Source organism: Corvus hawaiiensis, chromosome 2, assembly GCF_020740725.1.
Source record: "Corvus hawaiiensis isolate bCorHaw1 chromosome 2, bCorHaw1.pri.cur, whole genome shotgun sequence".
NCBI classification, from domain to species: domain Eukaryota; kingdom Metazoa; phylum Chordata; class Aves; order Passeriformes; family Corvidae; genus Corvus; species Corvus hawaiiensis.
The window spans coordinates 73,020,488-73,045,343 of NC_063214.1; the positions used below are offsets into that span (position 1 = coordinate 73,020,488).

The 24,856-nt window shown below is 39.2% G+C and overlaps 1 long non-coding RNA gene across 1 annotated transcript; it reads right to left on the bottom strand.

Moving 5' to 3' along the window:
- LOC125322076 lies at positions 1–22,038 on the bottom strand. The gene is made up of 3 exons (XR_007201830.1): positions 21,815–22,038; positions 11,117–11,205; positions 1–748 (listed from the first exon to the last, which is right to left on the bottom strand). It is a non-coding gene; the product is annotated as an uncharacterized LOC125322076 (long non-coding RNA).
- Positions 22,039–24,856: the final 2,818 nt, after the last annotated feature.

A 24,856-nucleotide genomic window follows, 5' to 3' on the forward strand; every position in this document is an offset into this window, starting at 1 on the left:
GAAACAGGAAGAAATGTGCTATTTATTTGGCAAGCTATTCCAGACAACTGGGATGATAATTTTCCCTGGCACACAATCTCCTTATACAGAATTGAGTGTAAATGCCAATATTGATTGAACAGTATCAGGTATTCATTAAAATCCAAGTTAACTTTAAAATGCAGCACAGCCAAAACTACCCTTCAGGGACATTAACATAATGGAGGACTCCATTGTGGAAAGCCTTAGCATCATTCCCAAGAGTAGACTTTCTGCCTCCATATAGTCTAAACCAACAGTTTGCTCAAGAAATTCATGTCTTGCTTCAAAATATAAATCACAGGTGCATGTGGGGTTTACATAAGCACAAACATATTTTCAAGAAAGATAGGGACGTGGCAATCTTGGAGTGTTTCAGCAGTGTTTTGGAACATAAACTGCTGAAAAGAGCCTTGTTTCCGTCTGCATCATTTTGTAGCCTCACTCGATATCCTGTCTACTTTATATCCTTAGTGTGAACAATATATGATAAGATGAAAGGGAGTTTACATAAAAGCAGGCCATCTCCTTGAAGAGAGCTTATGAAGTACATCTTCTGTATATTCCTTTAATCCTTTGTGAAGCAGTAAACGGCAGCTTTGCCCTCTGTTTTGAAACTTTTCCTTAATTCCACGGGTTAAGTTTGTTGTGAAATAGTTTGGGGTTTTTTTCCCCTTTCCTCTGTGTGGAAAAAAGATACGGGAAAAACTGTCTCGTGGCATGTGTTAGCCTGCGGATAGAATCACAAAACAGTAGAAATGAATGCATTTTCTTGAAACCTCAGTAGTACCAGAAAACCTGCCTGACATGCTCGCACTTGAGTAATGGGATTAAATGTGCTCTGGTAGTGTCTGTGGGCTGGGAGCAACTTGGACTTCATGGAATGAAGCCAAAAAGCCTTGTCCAAAGCAGCTGGCAGTCTAAGTGAGGGCAGTGCCTAAGCTCTGTGCGCCTTGTCATGTGAATAAAGCTCTTCCAGCTGCAAGTGAATTGCAGAACCAATTCCAAAACAGGAACAGTCAGGACAGTAAACTGAAAATCAGAAAACCTGGATTGTCTTTCCCAAACATTTTCTTTAAAGCTGATATTTTTTGTGTTCTTTCATAATTGAGTTTCTCCTTATACAGTTCTTGTTTTAACAAACTTACCATGTACTCATAGAGTTACTGTTTAGGTTTTATGGGAGCTACAGTAAAGCTAATAATTTTTGATTCTATTGAACACAGGTAGCAATGAAGAAAAGCAGTGGAATAACAGAACTGTATAATTCAAATTTGAAAATAAAATCTTGTACAGATATGTGCTGTCTAAATGGGATTATTTTGTGTTACCGATGCATTTAGTCAATGAGCAAAGTCTGTGTAGCAAGTTTAGGAATCCATAAGGAAATAATTATGTACAGCTTGTTAAATTTTGTTTTTTGTTCTGTGTGCTGATGAAGGTTTGTATTTTCATGTCATGCAACAAAATAGGACAAATACAAGCGACAGGAAAGGAGAGAAAGGTAATTGAAGTACTTCAAGCAGTACTTGTTTGAAGACAAGGAGACTTCCATAGGAGGCACTGATCTGTCATGTGCATCAACAGTCAAAAAGCCACAACTGGGAGCCACTTTATCATCCCCATGCTGTTTCCTTTGAGCTGTAAGTGGAGAGCTCACTTAAAAGATCTCCAGAGACGTTAAAAGCACTATTAAGTGCTACTCATCCTTAATCTCACACATACTGATTCTTGTCCTGAGGGACAGTGGATTTTCCTGGGATGCTGGAGAGACAAGATGATAGAGGTATGACCTGTATTCAGGTAGCAGAAAATGGAGGAAATATAAATGTCCTCTAGTGTCCACTCTTACATGTGCTGGCTGCAAATCCAGCTGTCAAGACGTAGGAGAAGAAGGAGGGAGAATGGTAGAAAACTGAGACAATTGTGGTTCATCTGTATTTGTTTTTATATTACATTGTATTGAGGTGGTTCACAAAAGTAATAGGGAACCAGAGCATCTGCGCTAGACCACTTGATGTTCTGATAGTATGTATTGGTTATGCATGCACTGTCCTTTCCACCACAATCCAAACGCTTCAGTATTTTGTGGGTTACAATAGCTAAACAAAAATACCATCCTGTTTTCTGATATTCAGGGCAGTCAGTGTTATTGCAGGACCGGACCTGTTCAACTGCTGTTGGTCAGGAGGTAAAACTGGATCAAGTCAAGAACAGGTCCCTGCCTTGAAAAGTCTGAAAAGCAAGGGGAAAAATGTACTATAATACTAAACAAAACAAACTCGTGTACTTTTATAGAGCAAATCAGATATGGCTTAGTTTGTTTGTACTTGAAAGGGAAAAGTCTCTGGCAACTTTCTTTCTCATTTTTTGGATTTGCCACAGGAGCTGGTCTTGAAGTATTAGTTCTGAGATTAAGGACCCTGAGCCAGCAACCACATGACTGTGGTCATCTGTGAGCTGATGTTGACCCCTTAAAGGGGAAGGGAAGAGCAGGAATGATAGCATCTATGATGACTTGACAAACAGCAGAGGAAAAAGAACATGGTTCTGTTATTCAGTGTTATGGAATCATGTGGCACTTTTTTTTTCCTTGGTTGTGAGGTTCTGTCCTGACTGGTCTCTTAATCACTTCTAAGCAGTTCCAACCAGGAAGTTTCTGTTCTTCATCTAAATTTGCATCAGCAGAGGCTTAATGAGAGATTAAGTCTAAGCCTGGTGAAAACCTGTAAAAGAAAAATGCTCCATGGAGGAGTGTAGGGGTGGATCCGATTGTGGAGGTGGGTGCCTACATGGTACAAAATGGGATGTCTACCTTTGGCATTCCTGTCCTAGTTGGTAATCCAAAATACTAAGTCAAAGTAAGGAAGCATCCTAATTGCTAAGGGAAAGCGAAACACCTCAGAGGAGTGCTCCCATTAGGGCTAACTAATAAAAAATTCTAATTAAATCCTTCCCTTTTTCTAGACTGCAGGTGCTTGAATTAAGTCTTCGACAGAGATGACTGCTCACTTGCGATTCACAACCACAAATCCTTTAATGAGGGTTGACACCCACATATGTTCTTTAAAGAGATGTTTATGCTGCTAATTAAAAAGGGGCCGTGAGTCAATCCCTGGCCTCAAAGCCAAGTGGCACAAACTGGCTCAAGGCTGCACAGTTGAGGCTTCCTCTGGAACTAAATTTGTCTTGGAGAGAGTTACCTGAAGCAGGAAAAAGGAATCAGGGTGTGAACTAAGATTTAAATATTGTGCATTATTTGTGGGCCTGCTGCTTAACCCAAATTCTGTCTCTCTTATTTAGCAGTAAAGTTATGCTTTGTGAGACTTGGAGAGAACTACCAGCCTTAATTGAGAGCCTCCAAGACAACAACTCTCTATACAGCCATCAATGGTTGCAATGCTTTCTGAAGAAGTGGGAGACCTGGTTTACAGGTTCCGAAGGAGTGCCACTGCCATGAAATTCCTTCAAACTCTCCTGTTAAACTGGACAGAAAATACTACTGGAAGCTTCAGGGCAGAGAAGGAGAATAACTTTGCATAACTTTGAGTGCTAATAGTTAAGGGAAAGGAAACACTCTCTTGGTTGGGTTTGGTTTGATTAGTTGCTTTTCTCCTGGGACTATTTCTGTAGAGGAAGCAGTTCTTAAATACAGGAATTACTATACAGTTTAAATGTCTACGGTTCCTTTTATTGGCTCTATTTCTGAAAGAAAAAAAAAGCTTGGAAAAATCCCCAAAGAGGTTACTGTAAAGCAGTCATGACAAATGTAGGTACAAGATGTAGATGCAGGCTGTGTATATTATCACAGAAAGGATTGTGTTCAGCAGGAGAATCTGAAATGCATCTGTTGTAATATAGCCCTTTTCACTGCTTTTCTCTGGAAGAGGCTGCAGCTGTTAGATGTACTCAGCACTGCAAACCTTTATGCAAGTGGTAGTTACTAGCATCAGCAGACAGAACTTGTGGTTTCTTCCTGTTTGGGTTTTTTCCTGAACATGGCTTACAAAATTTGTAATGATTATTTCAAAATGTGACGAGAAGAGGGGAGACCACGGAGGGGAAAATTAGAAGTCTTAAAATCCTCATATTAATTGCCTCAGTGTTTTGTTGCTATACTTTAAGCTGTATGCCAAACAAACACACTTCTTTTTATTGCTCTGCAGATATGAACGGGAACATGATAGCCAAGGTCAAATGCATCCATCCATAAATATTTTGCAAATACTTTTATGGAGTACTTCTTTAAAAAGGTTGTGCTCAGTTTTCAGAGGCTTTCAGTGTGCATTGGTTTTGAAAAATTTCCAGAAAAAAAAATGTCTGCAGTTCGTGTGTCCTGGAAGAAATCAAGGAACATTTTACTCCTTGAAATGATGGAAAGTCACCACCAAATCAAGCCTAATGCAATCACGCTCCTGCTGAGCACTGGTTTGTCATTCTGCATAATCACAGTTCTCTCTTTTGACCAGAGCTGTGTGTCAGCCAGAATACCAGTTGAATGTTTCAACAGCCAAAAACCAATAGAGAACTGAAAAGCTTTTCTTTTTGTTCTCTGTGCTTCTGACACCACCACAAGCACTGATAGGACATTGGGAAACTTTTTGTTTCTGAAAAGTAGAAATTTCACAAGTAGAAGGAAATGGAATTAATGCTGCAACTGAAAATAGTATGGTGCAATAAAATTCCTCAGTTTCCAGGGGTTCCTATTTGAATTAAATAAATAGAAACTGGATCCATATTGCCCACCATCCTAGAGCCTCCAGTGTTTGGGGTGTCTTTCATGACTGGCTTGGTCTCCTCAATCCTGGTTGGGGCTTTACATATTGGGGGGAACACACAACATCACTGGGGTGACAATTACAGAGGTGGTTGTAGAAGAGCATCTCTGCCCAGTAAAGTGCTCCAATTCAGTTGATAGAATTCAATAAAGGGTTTAAGGCTATTTAAAGCAGTACTACTCTAGCTGTTTTTTTCATTTGGCTTGGCTTAGTATGCTTTGCTTTGCTTTTATGAGTCTCTGTTGATTAAAATCTTTCCTGTTTTCTACACGTTTAGCCACTTATCTTACCACTGATCTCTGTGTTTAGCTGAATCTCTGGGAAGTTACCTAGTAATGATTTGAGGTGCTCAGGAGAGAGAAAAATACAAGAATTCTTCCCTCATAAAGTTTTCTTTTACTAATTGTCCTCCTCACTGGCAAAAATACGTGCCTTGTTTCTCACTTGAGTAATGTAAAAGTCATGGACTATCATTTTTATCATTTAGGCAGAAGAGTTCAGGGAGTTTTATGTCATGTGCTGCAACAAAGACAAGTTAATACAAATTGTCAGGCTTACCAAAAAAGGTAGGAGGCAAAACTTCAGAAATTAATTGTAAAATTCCAGTAACTAGAAAGACAAAGAAAGTGAGTGTCCAGCTCGATATATCTGATAGATTTCTTCTAGTAGCAAGAACTGGCAAACTAGGAGAATTGTGAATTGCTCTGAGATTGTCATATGGCATGTCCTAACATAATCAAACATTCTTTGCAGTATTAAACTTCCATAGTTCAAACCATTTTATCAGACACATGCAAACTTGATTTGCCAATAACAAGGGAAACAACCCTAAGGATATGATTTTGATGTATTTGAGTGCTGTTTCAGCTTTCATTCTCAGGTATTGGTAGAAACATTACTGCTTTTGCTGTAGATGAGCAAGGCTCTTTAACCTCTCCAGATACCAGGGAAATGAACACTGTGAAAATACAGTTGCAAAAATAGTTTAGAGAGCTTGTACTCTGTGAAATGAACATTAAATAGATATTGTTTCACTGCACACAGGGGACATGGAGTTCTGTTTTGAAGCCTCAGAAACCGCCCTATCTATCTGATTGTTTTGATAACTGCAGTTGGAAGAAACTGACTGAGAAAGCTCTTAAACAACATTGCTCCTCTTCAGGAAAGTATGAAAACAGGTGCCTAACATTGATTGCAATGTATATTTAATAAACACTTAATTGAAAACTCTATATGGGCTCTTATGAATATGAAGATCCAAAGCACTCATGCATTAATTTCCAGTTCTCAAACGTTTTTAAAATGCTACTTAAAAACTGAGGCCCATATATTTTACTGAGCTACATCCAGTAAGTTCAGCAGGCTTCAATGAAGCTGCCATTCTGAGGATCTCATTCTGTGTATCCTAGTGGTTCTGAAATAAAATTTCATTTTCTAAGATGGAATTGTGGCTCTTCATTGATAGCTCTTCTTTCCATTTTCTTCTGTCCCAGAGAACCAAATACTCATGCTGTGAGAAAGCCTCAGTGTACTTTATTAACAATGATTAGTTAAGCTTTTTAGCAGCCATTCAAGAGAGAACAGTGGCAGTTCTTAACATTTTACAAAAGAGGTCGAAGGTACAGATGGTAATGTCTAAGTCTCATGCAAGTCTCATGACTTTCAGGTTTGTGCCAAGTGCTCTGCCTTCTGGAAAAGCAGCATTCACATCAGAGGTCACCATCAAACAGTCACAGTGTCTACCTGTACATAGATCAAAAACCTACGCTCAAGAAATGTTCAGTCATCACTGGCATGTGTGCTACACTAGTGTATGGCTTTTTCAGAACTAAAAGTAACTGTAGAACATTTTTCTAGAAGTCCCAAATTTTCTTTTACAGATAGAAGTTTGCTTAATCACATTCTGGCTTCATTTTAAGCTATTAAAATGAATTTTGGAGCTGAAGTGCTACAACAGTGTGTATGTAACTTAATCATCATAGTGGAAAAAAGGATGCCAGCAGCTCCTGTGGCTTCTGAGTATGTGAATGTGCATGGCTCTAAATCTTCATTCCACTTGGTAGCAAGAGTGCAGATTTATACTGGCTAGGCCCTCAAAATCATGCAGACGTGAAGAACTGTAGAACCTCTTGTTTTTTGATGTACAAAGCTTTGTTTTATCCAGTATTTGTTGCTAGTTTCATGATGGGGAGAAAATCCATCCCTGTGCTGACAAGGCAGCACAGCTGGGTCAGTTTTGCTCCTTGTTACAATTACTGAATGCAAAAACTCCTAAATGGGGATATTTGCACAGCTGTCTAAAATACTGAAATATCTTCCCTCTTCCTCAAAGGAAATGTAAGTGTATCAAAAGATACATTCTAAAACCATTTTAAAACCCAGAACTGGAAACAAAACTTTTTTTAACTTGAATGACAAGAACTTGCTTGAACGTACCAGGATTTTTTTGGTTGGGTTTTGTGTGTGTGTGTGTGTGTGTGTGTATGTTTTGGGTTTTGGAGTTTTTTTTTTGCTATTGTGAACTATAGAAATTAGATTTCAAAATTATTATAGAAAATAAAAGACAAAAGACAAGGTTGGATGAGCTTGTGAGCAATCTGGTCTAATGGAAGGTGTCCCTGCCCATGGAAAAGGGGTTTGAAATAAATTATCTTTAAGGTCCCTTCCAACCCAAGCCAGTTTATATTTCTAAGATATACCACCAAATAATATTTATATACTCTGAATGCATGCACAAGGTCACCTACAATCTTCTTGTTCATCTTATGGAACCTGTTTCTTTCTAGAAAAATCTTTTGGACCAAAAGAAGATTATTGTTTTTTTGGAAAAAAAAAGAAGTTGGCATAAATGATTTCTATTACGTATCAGAACCTGTGTATTCTGTAAATCACCATCCCCAATTTTAAGTGGATTTTGAAAGAAACAGCAAGACTTTGCAAGTTATCTTTTCACAGCCCAAGGGGAAAGCTCCCTCCCTTCCTTTCACACCAGCTATTCTTGACTGCTAAATTGTCTTCCTGCTTCCTCCCTCTTAGATTTCATGTTTAAAGCTGCAGAAAGTTAAGATAAACAGAAGTTGTCACACTAACATATGACTCAGTAATACTGCATAGTTTTGTAGTTTGTTTTGGTTTTGGTTGGGTTTTTTGGATTTTTTTTTCACTAGAACTAGGACTGCTAGTGCTGCACAGGGTAATTGTGTTTTAAAAAAAATATGAGCAGCTGTCTGTGGATGCTTTAATTAGAATGGATTTCCTCATAAGAGATCTTTATAGTCTCACTCTTAAAGTAGATGGCTGTCATAATTCCCAGTTTGACAAGCTACACATGATTCTCAAGTTTCACTACCTTCCTTATAGCTTACATTTATATGGTTTTTCAAATGATCCAAAAGCTGTTATATATGTATGTATGCTACCACAGAAGAGTGAGCAGTCTGCTGCTGGCAAAGTATAAAAGAAAAAAGGTCTAGTTTTATGATCTGTGTCCCAGGATCTCAAATGTCCACTCAGAATAAACAGGAACTTTTAAAGCTTTGTGCATGACGCACCCCCCCAGAGCACTGGTAAACTGCACTGCATCTTGTTTGCCCAGAGGACAGAAGGGAGAGTAAATATTCTCAAGTTTGAAAGTTCTGATTCTGAGATAATAGGGTACTTTACCACCTAACATGTAAAATACATACCTCCTTCCCCTTTGAATAGGTAAATTCCCGGCGTAGGGAAAATAAAAGCTACAGGGTTTGTAGGGTTGTGGTATTCCCCTCACTTCAATGGTTTTGCAGATGGTGAAATTTGCCTCAATGTATGTCTGCAAATCTTTCATACTTGGTGAATTAAATCACATTTCCTTTAGGACAGGGAGTATCTTGTCAAACATCTGAGCAGAATGAACCATATTGACTCAAAATTATGTATACCCAAATGATACCCAAGTGGCTCTAATGCAACATGGTGAGTCCTGAGCAGTAATAACCAAGGTATACATGGATTTTAAGGCACCTAAGAAATGCTGCTCAATACTGAGTGCCACTAAGGCACACTCAGAAACCAGAAACACTGTGGTGTGTCATTCCTTAATTCCAGCGTAATGAGTACTCTTATAAAAAAAAGAAAAAGGGACTTGCTTTGTTTTTTTTTTAATTTTGGTTTCATCTTCAACAAAGCTTGTCTGCCCTCCTGTCGACTCATTATTTTGGAGGGTTTTTCTTTACTATATTAAGGGGAACTCATTTTTTAATTCTAAGTGTATCTTTCCCATTTACTGGCTATCACAAATGATTTTTCATTTACTCTAGAATTTTTTTTTACAAGTTCTCTTGCATCTGTGCATTTTTGCTTTACTGAAAACCAGTACACTAGTGCATTCAGTGCACTCTCTTCCATTTCTTTGAGAAAGAGTTTTACTTAGAAAATGACTTACTGATTTCTCTTTCCTTCTTAATCCCACTTTTCTTTCCTCTTTGTCTTGTGCAGGTGACTTAGATTTGGAGCACCGGAGCACTGCTCTTCCAAAGCTGGAGAGAAGTTGTAGCACAGTGCAGGAAGGAGTACTGCAGGTGCCTGTGTCAGGTCTGTGTTCCTCTTTCCTGAACTCTGTCGCCATTTCTATACCATGCAGTGGGGCTCTTCTACTGTCTCTCTGTCCACGGCATCCCTCCGGAACATTAAATAATTGTATCCCTGTGTTCATGCTGCTTCTGCTTATGTCCCTTCCTGACAAGCATTTCTCTGTACTGACTACTGAATTTGAGGTTGAGGAAATCTATATACAAGTGCAATCCTGAATTCATGTATGGATGGGTGTGTTGCTTGTTGATGGAGGAAGACAACCCAGTCACCTGGAAAAAGTTCTTTAAATTAAAAGGTCATTATTTGCATTGACTTACTAAGGGTTTTATATGGTCTCATTTGCCCTTGAAAAATCTCTGTAACAATGGTAAATTGTTGTGGAAATGTTCTTGACTTTTGTGCTGCAGGTCTAATCTGAGTGTATTCAGCCCACAAAATCAAAGGAGTTACTCTGATTTCCATGGGTTGCTTATGTGCTTTATTTTGGAGCAATGATCTAGCCACAGCAGTGTCCTTTTTTATTCTCTTGGGCTGTGGCACTGGAAAGCTCTCTCAATAGGGTTGCACTGAAAAGACCACCTGGGAAACTCAGCTAGAGCAAAACATAGCTGCTCAGTTTGCTGGACAAGGATCCTCTAAAGGAAGACCTAACACAGTGCTCACAGTTACCTCAGTTCTTTCAAGTTTGGTTAGAAGTGAGGAAGAATGTACTTTACAGAAGTGCCCATTGATATCTGGGATGTCTTTTGGATGGCCTGCTGCCTGCTCATAGTGGGCATTGTTCAAAATTCTTGAACTGCTGTACCTGTTCTGGACACAGGCTTTGGACAAGGGAACTCACTGATGGATCTGTGTCTTTTCTTTGTAATAGAAACGTGATCAGGACTTACAGTTCTGCTAAAACATTACAGATGATTTTTAGTTTAGCACAAGCAACATGTTCAGCATTTGCAATGCCTTCTATATACATTACTATTGGATGTGAATAGCCTAGAGTTTACAAGAAACACAGGAAGAGAGGAAATTCATTGGTGAAGATAACTGGGAGCTTATTATCATTACTTCCATGTCTTCTAAGGTTTCTTGAGTACTATTTGTTTTCATTATTTTCAAGTATTTTACATGAAACAGTAGCTAAATTACACAAAAGAATCTCAAAAGCCAACAAAGGCAATTTGCCAATTTCAAAACACAAAGTGTAGGAAGGAAAACCCTTCCAGGTTTTAGAAGGCAGCTAGATGACTGCTAGTATAGTGAGAAAACCACAGCAGCGCTGAAAAACTAAATACAGTAAAGGTTTCCATCAGTATTAGCCTGTCCAGTTCTCCAGACCAGGTGTGAATTGCTTCCTCAGTGCTTTGACCTAAATCTGTCAATATGATCAGCTTGCTGGTGGAAATGCAAACCCATTTTAGCAGTTGCCAGCAGTAACATCTGAACAGCATGATGGCATAATCTGTCCAGTCAGTATGAGACAGAGTTTCCAGCAGCAGATCTGGCTACACTGAAATGAAATTTGCTAGTTTGAATACAAAAGGGGCCTTTCTCTTTTGTTTGATTTGTATGTTTGCCCACTGTATATGCCTGGTCTTTCGTTACTTTCATGTATTCACAGTTCAGCACCAGTAAAGGCATAAAACAGTTCAAACAAGTAATAAAACAAGAAAGCGGTTTGGTTGATTTATTAATCTAAGTGGAGATAAAAACTGTCAAGGGCAACTGATAGAGAACAACTTTGTTGTACGCACCACTTGCTCCTGCTGGGCCCACTGCCTTTCCCACTCCTTCAGTGCCATTACACATGCATTGATGTTGCTCTGTCATCTGTTCTTTGTTTCTGAAATACAAAAAATATTTCAGCCCAAAATAAAATTTCTAAAGAGATGATGTATTTAAACTAGCCTTAACCACCCCAAAGTTAGGCATCTCCTTCAAGCTATCCCATACACAATTTCCCCATATTCAACAAAGAAAGATAAGATTCTCTTTGGAGCAATTTTTCTTTCACCAAGACCTTAATTCAGGTTGGCTTCCCTGTGGAAGTGTCAGTCTCTCCATTAAAGCAGAGAGGCCTAGGCAACTAGATCACAGTCTGCAATGAGAGAATCCTGTCCCCTATCATGTCCTATAACCTCTGGGATGGTTGCAAAGAGTATTACCCATGCTTTCAAGATTCCTGCTAGTGGAACATTAGGATAGATATTAAATGAATTAAAACACACTTTGGTTGACAAAACTAAGGTGCATGTCTTCCAAACACTGCTTCTCTTCTCAGTGACAGCTACTGAAGGCGTCACTTACTTTAAACGTGTGAGCACAGGTTTAAAATAAGTGATTTGATCCCATTTGATACGTGCCCATGGGCAACTTCGGAAAGACTTAAATGGCACTGCAAGATGAACTTTCTCTCTCTTCTTTGTGCACGTACTCACGTGTAATGTTTATAGCACTTGTGTAGTAAACATTTTGTCTGAAGCACCCTGATTGCTAAGTAACTCTAGACATTGAAGCAAATATGATGAACAGTAACTGCTCAAGTAACCACTGGAGATTGTGCAGAAATAAAATGCTGATAGGCAACCGGGGAGGCACCCATCACACTAATTATGTAGGAATAAGACATTTGTCCTCAGGGTTTTTTTTATTTCATCACTTTCTTGCTTTCTCTCTGCAAATTATATTTCTTATCCTTAAATGTCAATTTGTCTTCCCTTACAGCTGTTCTCATCCACTACACAAGTATGCTTCTCCATGGTTGCGGCTCACAAATTGTTTACTTCTGATTCCTGGAGTTATAGGAGCCACTTGTTTCCCCAGTAGTTAAAGTCATTCACATTTAGTGCATTCCTAAACAGATATAAATGTTGAATAAATCATCTCATGCTGATGTGTTGTGGCTTTGCAAAGTAACAGCTATGTACAAGGAGCAGTACTCTTTTAACAGATAACAGAGAAGAAAATCAGGTTGCCTGTCTTTTGTCTTTATTACAAAAAAAAAAAAAAAGTTTTCTGGAAACTGAGTTTTCGTTTTTACTAGAATCCAGTACAAAAAAGCTATTACCTATTCCAGAATTTTTTTAGAGGGTGAGCCAGGACAATAAAGAGGTATAAATTTTGTATTTATGTTAGTAATATCCTAGGAAATTATGCAAGATTTAATTTTTTGGTTTTTAATAGAGAGAGTTTTTTCAAGAATTTTAAGATGTTACCTTGAAATTCAAGGCTTGACACTAATCAAACTAAGTACCTCAGCCTGATATCAGTACATTTACTTTGGTTTTGCTATGATGTATGCAAAATAAGTACAGGTACATCCACAAGAGATTCTTGGCATTAACTTCACCATTTTGCTTTGTGTTAGAAGTATGATTTGTATTTTTTTTCTTGGAGGTATTCTCATGGAAGTCAGGCATCTAACTACAGAATCTAGAATATGAATTTCATCTCCTTATTTAGTTAATAGAGGGAAATACTTAGCAGGAGGGTAATTCAGTCTTTCTGTAATGCTTACTTCTCTCCATTGACTACAGCATCAGATATTTACACTTCTGTCTCAATTCCTCACCCAAATATTAATAACTACAAGGGATGAATCCTGGCTCTATTATTGTACATTCAGGTTTTATGTTAAATGATGCCTTCTGACAATGTGCTGGATCTAATGCAGACAAAGGATGTCCAGATGAGGAAATGGAAAGCGTAGCAGTTATCATATGCTTTGAAAACTCAGAGAATTCAATGCAACCAGTAGCAGGTAGGATTTGAGAAAGAGAGAGCTTGCAGAAATACTTTGCATTATCCATAATGTTGCTACAGAGGAAAGAGCTGTTGATTAAAAGACTCCGTGAATCACACTGAATAATTTTTAGGAAGCAGAGAAACAAAATCAAACAAATTCTCTATCCTAAAATAGTTCCAAGGTGCAAGGATGGCCCTTGAGATTTAACTTGCAGTAACGAAAACCAATAGATTTTTCAGCATGGTAGGAAAGAATGAGGACTGAGTGATTTTTAGAGCAAAGACAGTGCTGGAATTTTAACTCTTCTCTAGGAGACTGGCTATAGAAAATGGAAACACTTGCCACTTAGGTAAAGCAATTCAAAAAAACTTAACCTGGAAAAGGTGCCAAGATGTAAAAGAAAGGTCTAACACCAGCTTTCCTGGAGATTAACACAACATGTTAATTATCCAATGGAAGAGTGATTTCTGCTCTGATTTTTTTTATAAAACTGATCTTTACTGTGAAACCCATGATTTTCCAGTCCACTTGTTTTGGTTTTCATGATGTTTTTCCATGAAGGTGAGGAAGCTTTGAGCTACTTTCAGTGTACAAACATACATGATTATCCTGTCCTTGTTTACCTCTCCTTTGTGATATAACACACCACAAAACCCATCTTAGTAAGAATGAGTTCCTTACATGAAATTTATTATCACACGTCTTGCTGTTTGGTGTTGTGGAGTTTTTATTTTGAGTGTGTTTTAACATTAATTCTGCAGAAAATTAATTTCCTTCTGAAATACATACTCTTCATTGACAGACTTGAGCTTTGGAAACTGCAGTCTGCCCTGGCCCAAGACCAAGTTCTTTGGGGTGAGATTATACCTGGAGAGTACCTGCACCAGTCATGCTGTAAGGCCAAGGAAAACATGAAGGGTAAACAGCAGTACAGGAGCTTTTGTGAGTTGGTAATCAATCATTACTGATACATGGAAGCACTGAAACGTAGCTGGAAACTGTAAGCTTGGTATTAAAAAGAGTTTTCTCTCTCCAAGATGAGTCACAGATAGGAAATGACATTGTTCCTTTCCTTGTTTTCTCTCCCAAGATGAGATAGTAATTTTTAAGATCGTTTACCTGTCTCTGCATATGCACAAAGACTAGGCTGAACTTTACTTACTGAAGTTGACTTTAGGATTTTTCAAATGGGAAGAGTTAATTCTCCAGCTGCTAAGCCACCACCATGCCACAGTCAGATCACCCACTGTGAGATTCTTGTATCAGCTTTGATACCGGAGCTACCTGCTATTCTTTCTTTATGCTCGGTAGAGAGAAGCAGGCATTTGTTCATCTCATCTAAAAATTGAAATGTGGAAACCAGTTCAGGTGTCTAAACATACTTGCTCCATAAGGTGTCTTGAGCCATCCACATGAGACTGGTAGGACTTGTGGGAGACCTGTGCTCTTCCCTAGTAGAAAGCAGGAGGCCCAGCATGATGCCCTGTTGTAGTTAAGCTGTTGAATTAAGTCCTGTATTCTCTAGTTTTCACCACTTAAACCATTTAGGAGTGGGATTTAGTACCAGACTGTAGATGCCTGAATGTAATGCTTGCAAATGAATTGCATGTCTAAGCTCCCATTAAAATCAAAGCACATTTAATTACTACTGTCAGTGGTGTCTGGAGAGCTAAGATGTCATTTAACAGAAATTTTTCAGAAAAATAGATTGCTGATTATAATGGGTTTTGATCTGACTCGTAGAAGCCAAATTCTTCTATTAACAGGCATCTGGTGGCATTTTAGTTGAGAGCAGTGGAATTATTTATCAAGAGAACTTTTCCAATCGGTGTACAGTTGCCTTGCATTAAAGTAATTGATTCAGTACCAGCTAGAGTAATGTGACTATGTTAAAACTAAATAACAGTTACTTGGGGTTTATTTAGCTCAGAAACCCTTTTTTCATGCTCACTTCATTCTCATTTGTTAGAATTTTATGTGGTAGGTTTTAATGAGTATATGTTTATACATTTTAGGATGTTTATATTAAGTTATGCAGCACCTGCAGCAATTTTGCAGGACAGACATAGCCTGTACATCAATTTATTTTTACTACTAGTCATATGGTATTCTGTGACATGACAGTACACCTCATACGTGTGTTGTAGAAAGGTAATGCCTGAAGGTGTGATAAAAATATTATTTAAAAACATCTCTAGATCATGTTTCTAAGAGACTTTTGCATGAGGAAAGTTATTTTTCTGTCACAGAGGGCAATTAATAACATCTGTAAGAAGTATGACCAACACGGTAGAGTGGTTTGGGTTTTATTTTTTAAGTGGCTATGTTCCCATGTCCAAAAGAAAATACAACTGGGAACAACAGGGACAGCTGACCATTCATGTAACATAATACCTCTAGCAGCTTTGGTCCAGGAATATGCTTTATCACAGGCTAGAAGTCCTTTGGATGCTCTATAGTTCCTGGAGCATTTTTTAAATCTGCATTAAACCTAAAGAACATGAGTATAGCACAGGCTTTGATGTGAAAACTCAGTCCCTTCCTTGCCTTGGCAGAAGAGACAGTGACTCTTAAAGAGAAGTGACTCTTAAACAGACATTAGCCCGATAAACAAACCCTCCATCAAAAAGGGGATCTGGAGAGACAAATACAGTAGGATCCGTCCAAATCACCCCTGGGCAGGGTGGCTGACAGTCTTGAGATCCCTAATCATAAGGCCCTTCTAAAGACCTGTTAGCACCATCCCTGCTAACAGCTAGACTCAGGAACTTTTGTGTTGGTGTCAGCTTCTGGGAACTACTTGCAGAAGATTCCTTGTGACTTTGTTGTACGTCCTGTGAATGGTGCAGCACACTGCCTGCAGAGGAGTAAACTGTGATGCAAGGCTGGTGTGACAGCCTTAGTTAAAAGTCATGTTCATGTATCCCTGTACAGGTAAGAGCTTGGAATAACCAAAGGTTTCTGAGGAGCAATCCTCAAACAGTTAGCAGAGACACCTCCTCTATTCTGTGCTAGTTGAGTGACTTCTTGCTGCAGAAAAAAAGAGAGCTGGGGAAGAAGCTCAGGCACTATACCCAAGATGGTCTACACCATTTAATTCCTCGTTCATTCCCTGTCTTTCTTTTGGGCTGCTTCAGCCAGCCATCTCCAAGACATGCTTCTAGGAGATTAGTCCTAAGCCAGTTTGAGGTAAGCATGCTGGTGCCAGCCAAAGTGACACCCTTTCTTGAGCAGTTTGTGGTCAACAGGTAAACAGGTAACCTCAGGGTTTGTGGTAATAGAGAGAGATCCTTTTTGATTATCACTTTCCAAGATGAACTCCTTAAAGGTAAGATTTCATACACCACAGTTTATTTTCCAAGCTAAAACTTAACAACAGTAGTCTTTTTCTCAGGCCTTATTGGCAGCAGAAAAGGCTGCTAGAAGTTTCTTTACTAAAAGAGATTTGAATATTCATCTAGAAACCTGGGAAAATAAACATATTTTGTCTGGAAAAATACTTCTCTAGATATTTGTGATGAACCAAACAAATTAATAGATTAAACAGTGCTAAACATGTGGAAATGAGGGAAGGAGGAAGGGGAGGAGGGGAAGCAAAGAAGCAGAAACAATGTACATCTTCTTTCCTCAAGTACGCAGCTTCCAGTTTGAGTCCAAGAACTTCAGAGCTGTTTACTTGCTTCTTACTTTTGGTTGTATCTCAGTCACTGTTGAGCCATCCAGGTTTAAAGGCCAAGGCTCTATTATATCTCCTAGTTTAGGATGAAGCATTAGGAGGCCTTTTAGTGGAGTTGCAGTTACATAATATTTTTGGGTTTAGTATTAATTTTTAAATAGATATACAACATGAAATGAACATAAAACATACCTAAGAATGTTCCTTTGCTCATTCCTCCAGATTCCACACTTTCCCCTCTATGCCAGCAAGGAGGGACAATCTAAGAGATCTTCCATGCATGCAGAACATGATCTTCTTTGCTCAAAACACTTAATATATTCATCCTTAAGGTACACGTATAGGGCTTGCTTCCAAATATTTGCAATGAACCTACTACATAAACTGGTTATCATGCACTGAGGTATTTTTGACTAGTCTCTGAGGTGACAGGTCTCTTTTGAAATATCATAACTGTTGCTAATTGGAAATTGTAAGTAGTTTATTTAGATACTATAAAGGACCTGGGGTTTAGTTGTCTTATTTGTTGTAACATCTGCCTAATTATGACTAGAAAAGAAAAAAAAAAGCACTGAATGACTCTTACATCTTCTCCTGAAACTGGAGGCAGCAGCATTTGCCTACTGATGTCATTCTCAGAAGCATGTGAACAACAGTATCGTAGTCCATCTCTGTCTAGCCACAGTGTAAGTAGGAAAAGGTGGGAAATTGGGGAAATTTGGTCAATTGTCATATGATTAGAGTGCATGGCATGAGGCAATTTTGATTGGACTTTGTGCTCCTCCATCTCCTTTGTGTTCTGATCAATAGTTTCCATCACGTGCATATACGGTGCTTTGAGTCAGGTGATTAATCATATTGCATATAGCTGTATTTATACTTCCACAAATCTCTGACATCTACTTCTATCATCAGTAAAAGTGTTAGAATTCTCCTTGTCAAACAAATACCTACATGTGGCAACCTGTATTAAGTTGTTATATCCTGTAATTTAATTGTAGTAAACTTCTTCACAAGTCACTTGGATAACGACTAAGGGCACACTAGCAGTAACTAGTCTATACCCAAACTTCACAAAATACTGCTTCTGAGTAAACTTAGTCCAGAAAAAGAAAAAAAGTACATCTATTTTCTTGGCCAATCTAAACAAATCTAAGTCTATGTTGCTCCAAAGGAACAATTTTTCCTGTGCCACCAATAGGCGCTCTTTTGCTTGACTTGGCTTATTCTTCTGGAATATATAACACATCTTGAAAGTTTTCTCAATATCTCTGTTCAGCTGAGCCAATAGAAAGCATTTCTGGTTCTCTTCGGTTTTTCAGTCCTTAAATGACCTCTACGGTCTTTTATACAAGCAAGAGTGCAAAAATGTTCTTTTTTTTGTCCAAAATTCTGTCTGAGTCTGAAATTCTCTCTCACAGGATGGGTGAGACCACCCTCTGCTAATAGTATTTGTAATTTTTTAAAAGTCTTATCCTCAGCTTGTACTCAGCCTTGCTGTGTACTCTGCATAGGCAAGTGATGCTTAAAGATTTCTGTGAAGCTGTATAACTTTCCAAACTGAGAAGTATGGACTAGGAATTGCTAAGGCTGTGTCTAGGTGATCAGGGTTAGAAGTGCATCTAGGACTGAGATGATGGAGAGGCACAGCTTTCCTAGCTTACCATGGAATGAAGGCAGAAGTTACTCTGCTTAAACAGACTGTCATGTAGACATCTGGGTGTACATCACTGACAGTAAATTGAACGGAGCTTAAACATCTTCCTTCCTTCATCATACAGGTTTTAAAACCTACAAAAGAAGCAGCAGATCTGAGCCAGCCAAAGAGTAAAGCTGACAGAGCCACTGCAGAAACTGTGGAAGCTGAAAGCATTAAAACAGTGATGACTTTAAAAGCTTATTTCTGCTGTCTTAACTCCATATAGCCTGTTGTCCATACAGGTTTGCCATTTGCTCTCACTGATTTTCTCCTATCCTTTTGTTTTTCCACCTATGTAATTCTTCTCAGAACTCCACTGCAAAGATTTAAGCAACAAATAAAGCCAATAATAGCAATGCTAACAGAGATAATATTTGCTACTACCACATTGTTTGCTGTGCTTGTATGTTCTTCCTTTCTTCTGCCCTTTGTCTGTCTAGTGTATTTTCTAAGTTCTGTGGTCCTGATATTTTCTCTGATTGCATATTTATACAATTGTGGTAAAGTCCATGTTTCTTAATGGTTCTTAAAGCACAGTATAAGCTTCTATTAGATCTGCACAGTATATGCATACCAAATATATGCATTTCAAAATCAAACTTTGAGAGAGAAAGTACAGAGTCAGAGATTGTGATGACAAAGGGAAACAGAATTTTGCTCTGTATTGGATGAGAGAAAATTGGTTTTTTGATATGTGTTCTTGTGTTTGGATACACATGGTTACACTATTTGGTCTTGAAAGGTAGACTACAGAAGAGGGTTTCATGTGTAAGTCTACAGATATCTGCATTCTCCTTTGAAATTTAGTCCAAGATGTAGACTGCCATTAAAAAATTGTGGTCTCGTGCTACACATATTATTTATCAGAATGTATCTTGTGTAGTGAATGATTTACCACAAAGAAAAATGCTGTACATAAAAAGTAATTTGAAAATTAGTCCATGCTATTTATTATATATATTCTATTTTTCACATATGTAATGAAGGCAGAGAGAAAGATGGTACGTCCGGACTCTGAAGAACTTTCAAGCTTTATATTGTACTATCACAATCACTAGCAGTGATTTCATTTGGACTTCACTTTGGTCTTCTAAGTTAGGTGATTATTTTTTCTCCTATGGTTGCGTGTGGTGGTATTCCAGCATAGATGTATGTTAGAATCCCTGAATCAAAGAGTAGTTTAAGTTGGAAGAGACCTCTTAATGTTCTTTGATATAACACTCTGCTTGAAGCAGTGTCAGCTTAGATCAGGTTGCTCAGGATTTTGTCCGCTTGGGTTTTAAATACCTCCAGTTCTCTGTATGTCAGAGAGAGGCACTTAACCTCTTATTTGGACCTGTTAAGTAATTTGTCCATTGGTGTGGCTCCTGATTTCTTATTGGCAGTGTTATGCTTTTGACTGGGAAGAATATTTCAGGTTTGTTCACACTGCCTTTGTCGGAGGAAAGATGTCTAGCAGAGGATGAGCAGACCTTGGCAAGATGGATCCCTCTCGTCTCCAATGCTCTCAGACAAGGCTCTTTTGATAGTGACACAACCCTTTATCTCACTTTGTCAGGAGGGCAGCCACAGACTTTGTTGCTGAGGAACAACCACAGCATTATATTTTAGACTTGGGATGCTCAAAGCACCTCCAAAACTTGAAGTTAGGAATGGGAACATATAAGTTCTTTGTGGGGTGCTCATTCATGCCTTGCAGCAGCAACATGGCATCATCAGAACCTTTCTGTCATGGACTGGAAGTGGTCCTGGGGGAGCTGTCCACCCCAAAATAGTTTGGAGAAAGTTAACTCAGCAGGCTCAGAGGAAAGGTAAGGCAAGACCCTTCTCTTGGCCTCTCTATTGTAGGCTCTTGGCCTTTCTGAAGCAGTAAGTGCATCTTTTCCCTGTGAATACAAGAAACTAAAGGGACACTTTCCCTCAGATTTCCCAGTGCTAAGACCTACAACTCTGTGAATCAGTAGAGGCATCACTCCCTGATCCTGCAGGGCATTGATGATAGTGAGGAGATTCATTAATGTCATGACTTGTGCTTGTCCACTTATCCCTGGGGCCCTCACCACCATGGTTACCAACATCTGGAGGCAAATCATGTGGGATGTTGCACAGCTGGGCTCTGGGTAGTCTGGAGATACTGAGACACAAACCTATCTCTTGGACTCTAGCACCCCTGCATAGGGTGTGCCTTGAGCACATGGGATCATATGCATGTAGGATAGTTAATTCTCCATCAAAGATTTTGTGCATATTTTGGAAATATTGAAACTTCCCTCAAATTCCAGCCTCTTTTTTTTTGGCTTTAGATGATGTTTGCTGAATTTGAAATGGTGAAACCATGAGTGTTGATCTCCTCTTGGCTCCAGCTGCCGCTTCTTTAAATGCTGTTTGGCACCATTCTGTTCAGCAAAGGATACAAACAAGACAAGTGCCTCACAATCTAACACAAGAATGTTTTGGAGCATGTTGCCAAGGTTAAGGCATGTTGTTTTGGTCTATAGCATGAGAATCAGGAAGGGCACATGAGGCCGTGAAGCCTTCAGACTGAAGAAACCAAATCTGATAGGATTTATTTTTATGTTTCATATATGAACAAAACTTTGGCATTTATTTTTTTCCAGTTCATGCTTGCACTTTTTGTTTAAGGCTCCAGCCCTTCCGACACCACCCTACAAGGAATATTGGATGATAAACAACATGCATGTGGCCAGGAAGATCAATAGACTATGACTGGAATGTGAAACATGGGATATAGCAATGCAACAGTAAAGATAGGACACTATTTGTAATTAGGCAGTAGCCAGGACTACTCTATATTCAGTGCTCTTCTAAAAGGACAGAAAACACAAATCCTGTTCCAAAATTATCTGAGAAAAGAACTGAGATAGGGGTATGAAAAGATATGAAAATAAGATGGAGCTATGACACAATATTATCCAGCATAACAAACATGCAAGATATATCCCTGATTATGTAAGAGAATGAGGAAAATTTCCTAGTATTGAATCCACCCCATGTACTAAAGAGAACATCCTTTTTTTCAGGCAGTCAGGCAGTGGAAGAAGACAAGTGAGCATTTCAAGCTACTATCAGTGCAGAAGCACTGGCCAGTAAATCAAAAATTTTGAGAACTTTTCTGCAGGAGCATGATCTGTTATGGCAAAAAAAGCACACTTCAAATGAAAAAGTAATAGTAGCAACACATGTCAGTGATAAATACAAGACAGAGAAAATATAGAAAGGCTGAGCTGTGAAGAATCAGGAAAATTAATGTTGGTGTTCATGCCATAAAAAATTTATTTAAAGAGGCTTGGAGAAGACAGGAAAAAACTTACCTGATTTCAAGTGGTTAACTTCAACATTTAATGAATATTAGTCCAGGAAACCCCAACTCCCTTTGCAAGAGCCATTAGTAGAGTGAATTGCTGTCAAAATCCAGCCTCTAATACCAAAAAGTGTTAACTTATCTGCTTCAACCAACAAATAAATCAAACTACAAAAAGATTTTCCAGCTACTGTTTTTTTGGAATGACTCCCAAATATATTAATGGCATGAGTTCCTTCAACTTGAGTCTTTTGGAAAGGCTCCAAATAGAGCTAATGACACAAAGTTCTTTCAACTAGTCTCTTTTGGAATGTGTCCCCATAATATTATTGTGATTCCCTCAACTCATTCATCTTTGTAACATCATAGTAATTACGCATTCATTTTCCTATATATTGAACTACCTTTCTTTGTAATAAAGTAACATTTTAGGTAATTAAACAGCATTTTGATTTAAACTATATTCTATATTAATATATGCAGTGTTTACAGCCAAACATAGAGAACTGAATTAGTAAAACAAAAATTTCATTAAACTGAAAAATTGAAATTTTCAGACACAGTATATGTCTTAATGAGCAACTCTATTGTCCTGGGCTGACATTATGAAGCTGCTTCATTCCTTAACCATCTGCTCAATGCCCAAGGACGCTGTGCCTGTAAGATGGACCCGGGGGTGGGGCCTCGGGACCCGAGTGCGGGGCAGTTGAACGGCTCAGCCCAAGGGCTCAGGGGCTCTGGGGCTCAGCAGGGCTCGGGAGGGAGTGTGCCAGGAGCACTGTGCTGCTTTTTCGTTTTTCCTTTGTGTTCCAGCTAGCTGGGAAAAGGTTCTGTTGGTTTTTCTTGTTCTTTTTTCCCTTTCCTTCCCCTTGCCTCACTACCTCCCTTCCCTCCTTGCCGGTCCAGGGAGCCTGCAGGACGGCCCCGGCTGGTCCAAGCCCACATGTCTGTTCCCTCTCCGGGAATTTGTTGTATTTTGAGGGTTTTTTATCCCGTTCTACCCTGTTTTGTTTGTGTGTTAAGGAACAGTTTGTTCTTTTCCACTCTCACTTCTTGTGACCCATTTGTCTCATTGACAGAGGAAAAGGGGAGGCCCTTTTCCCTTCAAAGAAGACACTCACTCCGGAGTGTTTCCTCCTGAAGTTTTGTCTCAAAAACCGAGACATCTGTTATAGGAATTCAGGTATGCAGAATGTGATGCAAAGACTTCTTTCATAATTTACCCAGTTGAGTTGTCAAGCTAATTCACGTAACAAAATAGTCTGGCTTTTTTGTGTGGCTACATGGAAAAGAGTCATAAAAGACAATATATCTTTTAACCATTTAAAAGTTCTTATCTCTGAAATGCTTATGTTGTTATTCTTTGATGTACTTTTTCATGGCACAATGAAGTTGAATCTTTTGGTGTCATCCAGACTGAGTAAGTTGTGGTTTACTGCAGACAATGGTAACTTGCCTCTTTATACTCCTTAAATTATACCTGCTGAGAACAGACTGCTTGTCTATCTGAATCACTTTTACGACTTCAATGAAACACTGCCGACTGACCCAGGCCAGGTTTTTCCTAAACATTTACTTGCTCTGATTGCTCTGCTCTAGTGTGGGGTCCTCCACAGGCCACTGTCCCTTCATGGGCATATCCACACTGGCACAGGCTTATCCATGGGCTCCAGTCCTCTGGCAAGTAGTGCTTCCTCTGAGTGCATCTCCCCCAATGCCCCTCAAAATGTCCCCTTCTGTGTCCCTCCTCCTGTATCTTCACGTGTCCCCTCCTGTGCCTCCTCTTGGGTCTCCTTACATGCAGTTTGGGCATCTGGCAGCTCCTGTCCTTTCCTAAATATGTCTGAGCAGAGCTACTGTGTGTTCCTCTGACCAGCTGAGGTTTTGGCACAGGTTGTATTGGCTGTTGAGCTGGCTGGAACTGTTATTGTACAGGATAGTTCATGGCCTTCTCCCAGACAAGTCACTCCTGTAGCCTTCTGCTACCCAAACCTTGCCAGTTATGCCCACTACACCTTCCCAGAATGGATTTTGGCCTAATTCTGCTCTTTCGTACACACACACACATGCTCACATATGCATACACACCCACTTCTTCTTGGCAAAGCAGTTCCTGCTCACACAGATGTCTGACATAACTGTGGGCACTGAAGTAACCCAAAATGCACTGCCTTGGTCCTGCTGGCCACACTATTTCTGACACAGGCCAGGATGCCATGGATGCCATGGGCCTTCTTTGCCTCCTGTGCACACTGCCAGCTGATGATCAGCTACTGTCAGCTGGCATTCCCAAGTCCTTTTCTGCCAGGCACCTTTCTGGCCACTCTGCCTGGAGCTCTGCAAGGGGTTGTTGTGACCCAAGTGAAGGTCCTAGGACCCGGCCTTTTTGAACCCCATACAATTGGCCTCGGCCCCTCAATTCAGCCTTTTCAGATTCCTCAGCAAAGCCTTCCTGCATTGCAGCAGATAAACATTCCCACCCAACTTGGTGTCATTTGTGAACTTACTGAAGATGCCCTCAATCCCTTCATTCAGATCATTGATAAACATTTTAAACAGGACTGGCCCCAAAACTGAACCCTGGAGAACACCACTTGTGACCGACCACCAACTGGATTTAACACCATTCACCACAACCCTTTGAGCTCATCCAGCCAGCCAGAATATCCATCCAATAAGGATGAAGGTTCCCTTTTTTTTGGTCACATATTTATAGAAACATTTTTAATTGTCTTTTATGGCAGTAACCGGATTAAATTCTAGTTAGGCTTTGGGCCATAAAATTTTCTGCCTGCATAGCCTCACAACCTCCATGTCTAGACTTAGTTGTTTTTGCCAGCTGTATGTAATTCAGTGGTATGGACTTCCAAATAAGGTATTTTATTAGTTGGAAGGCTTAGATTGTTTAGAAACATGGAAAATACATGTAGGGCTTTTAACTTTGAGGTCATTGGTTTGAGCTTGGTCCAGCCTGATAAGAAACCAAAAACATTAATTCTGTATGTTCTCATGCAACTCTTCCAAACAAGTATTTCCTAAAGTATAAGAGGGA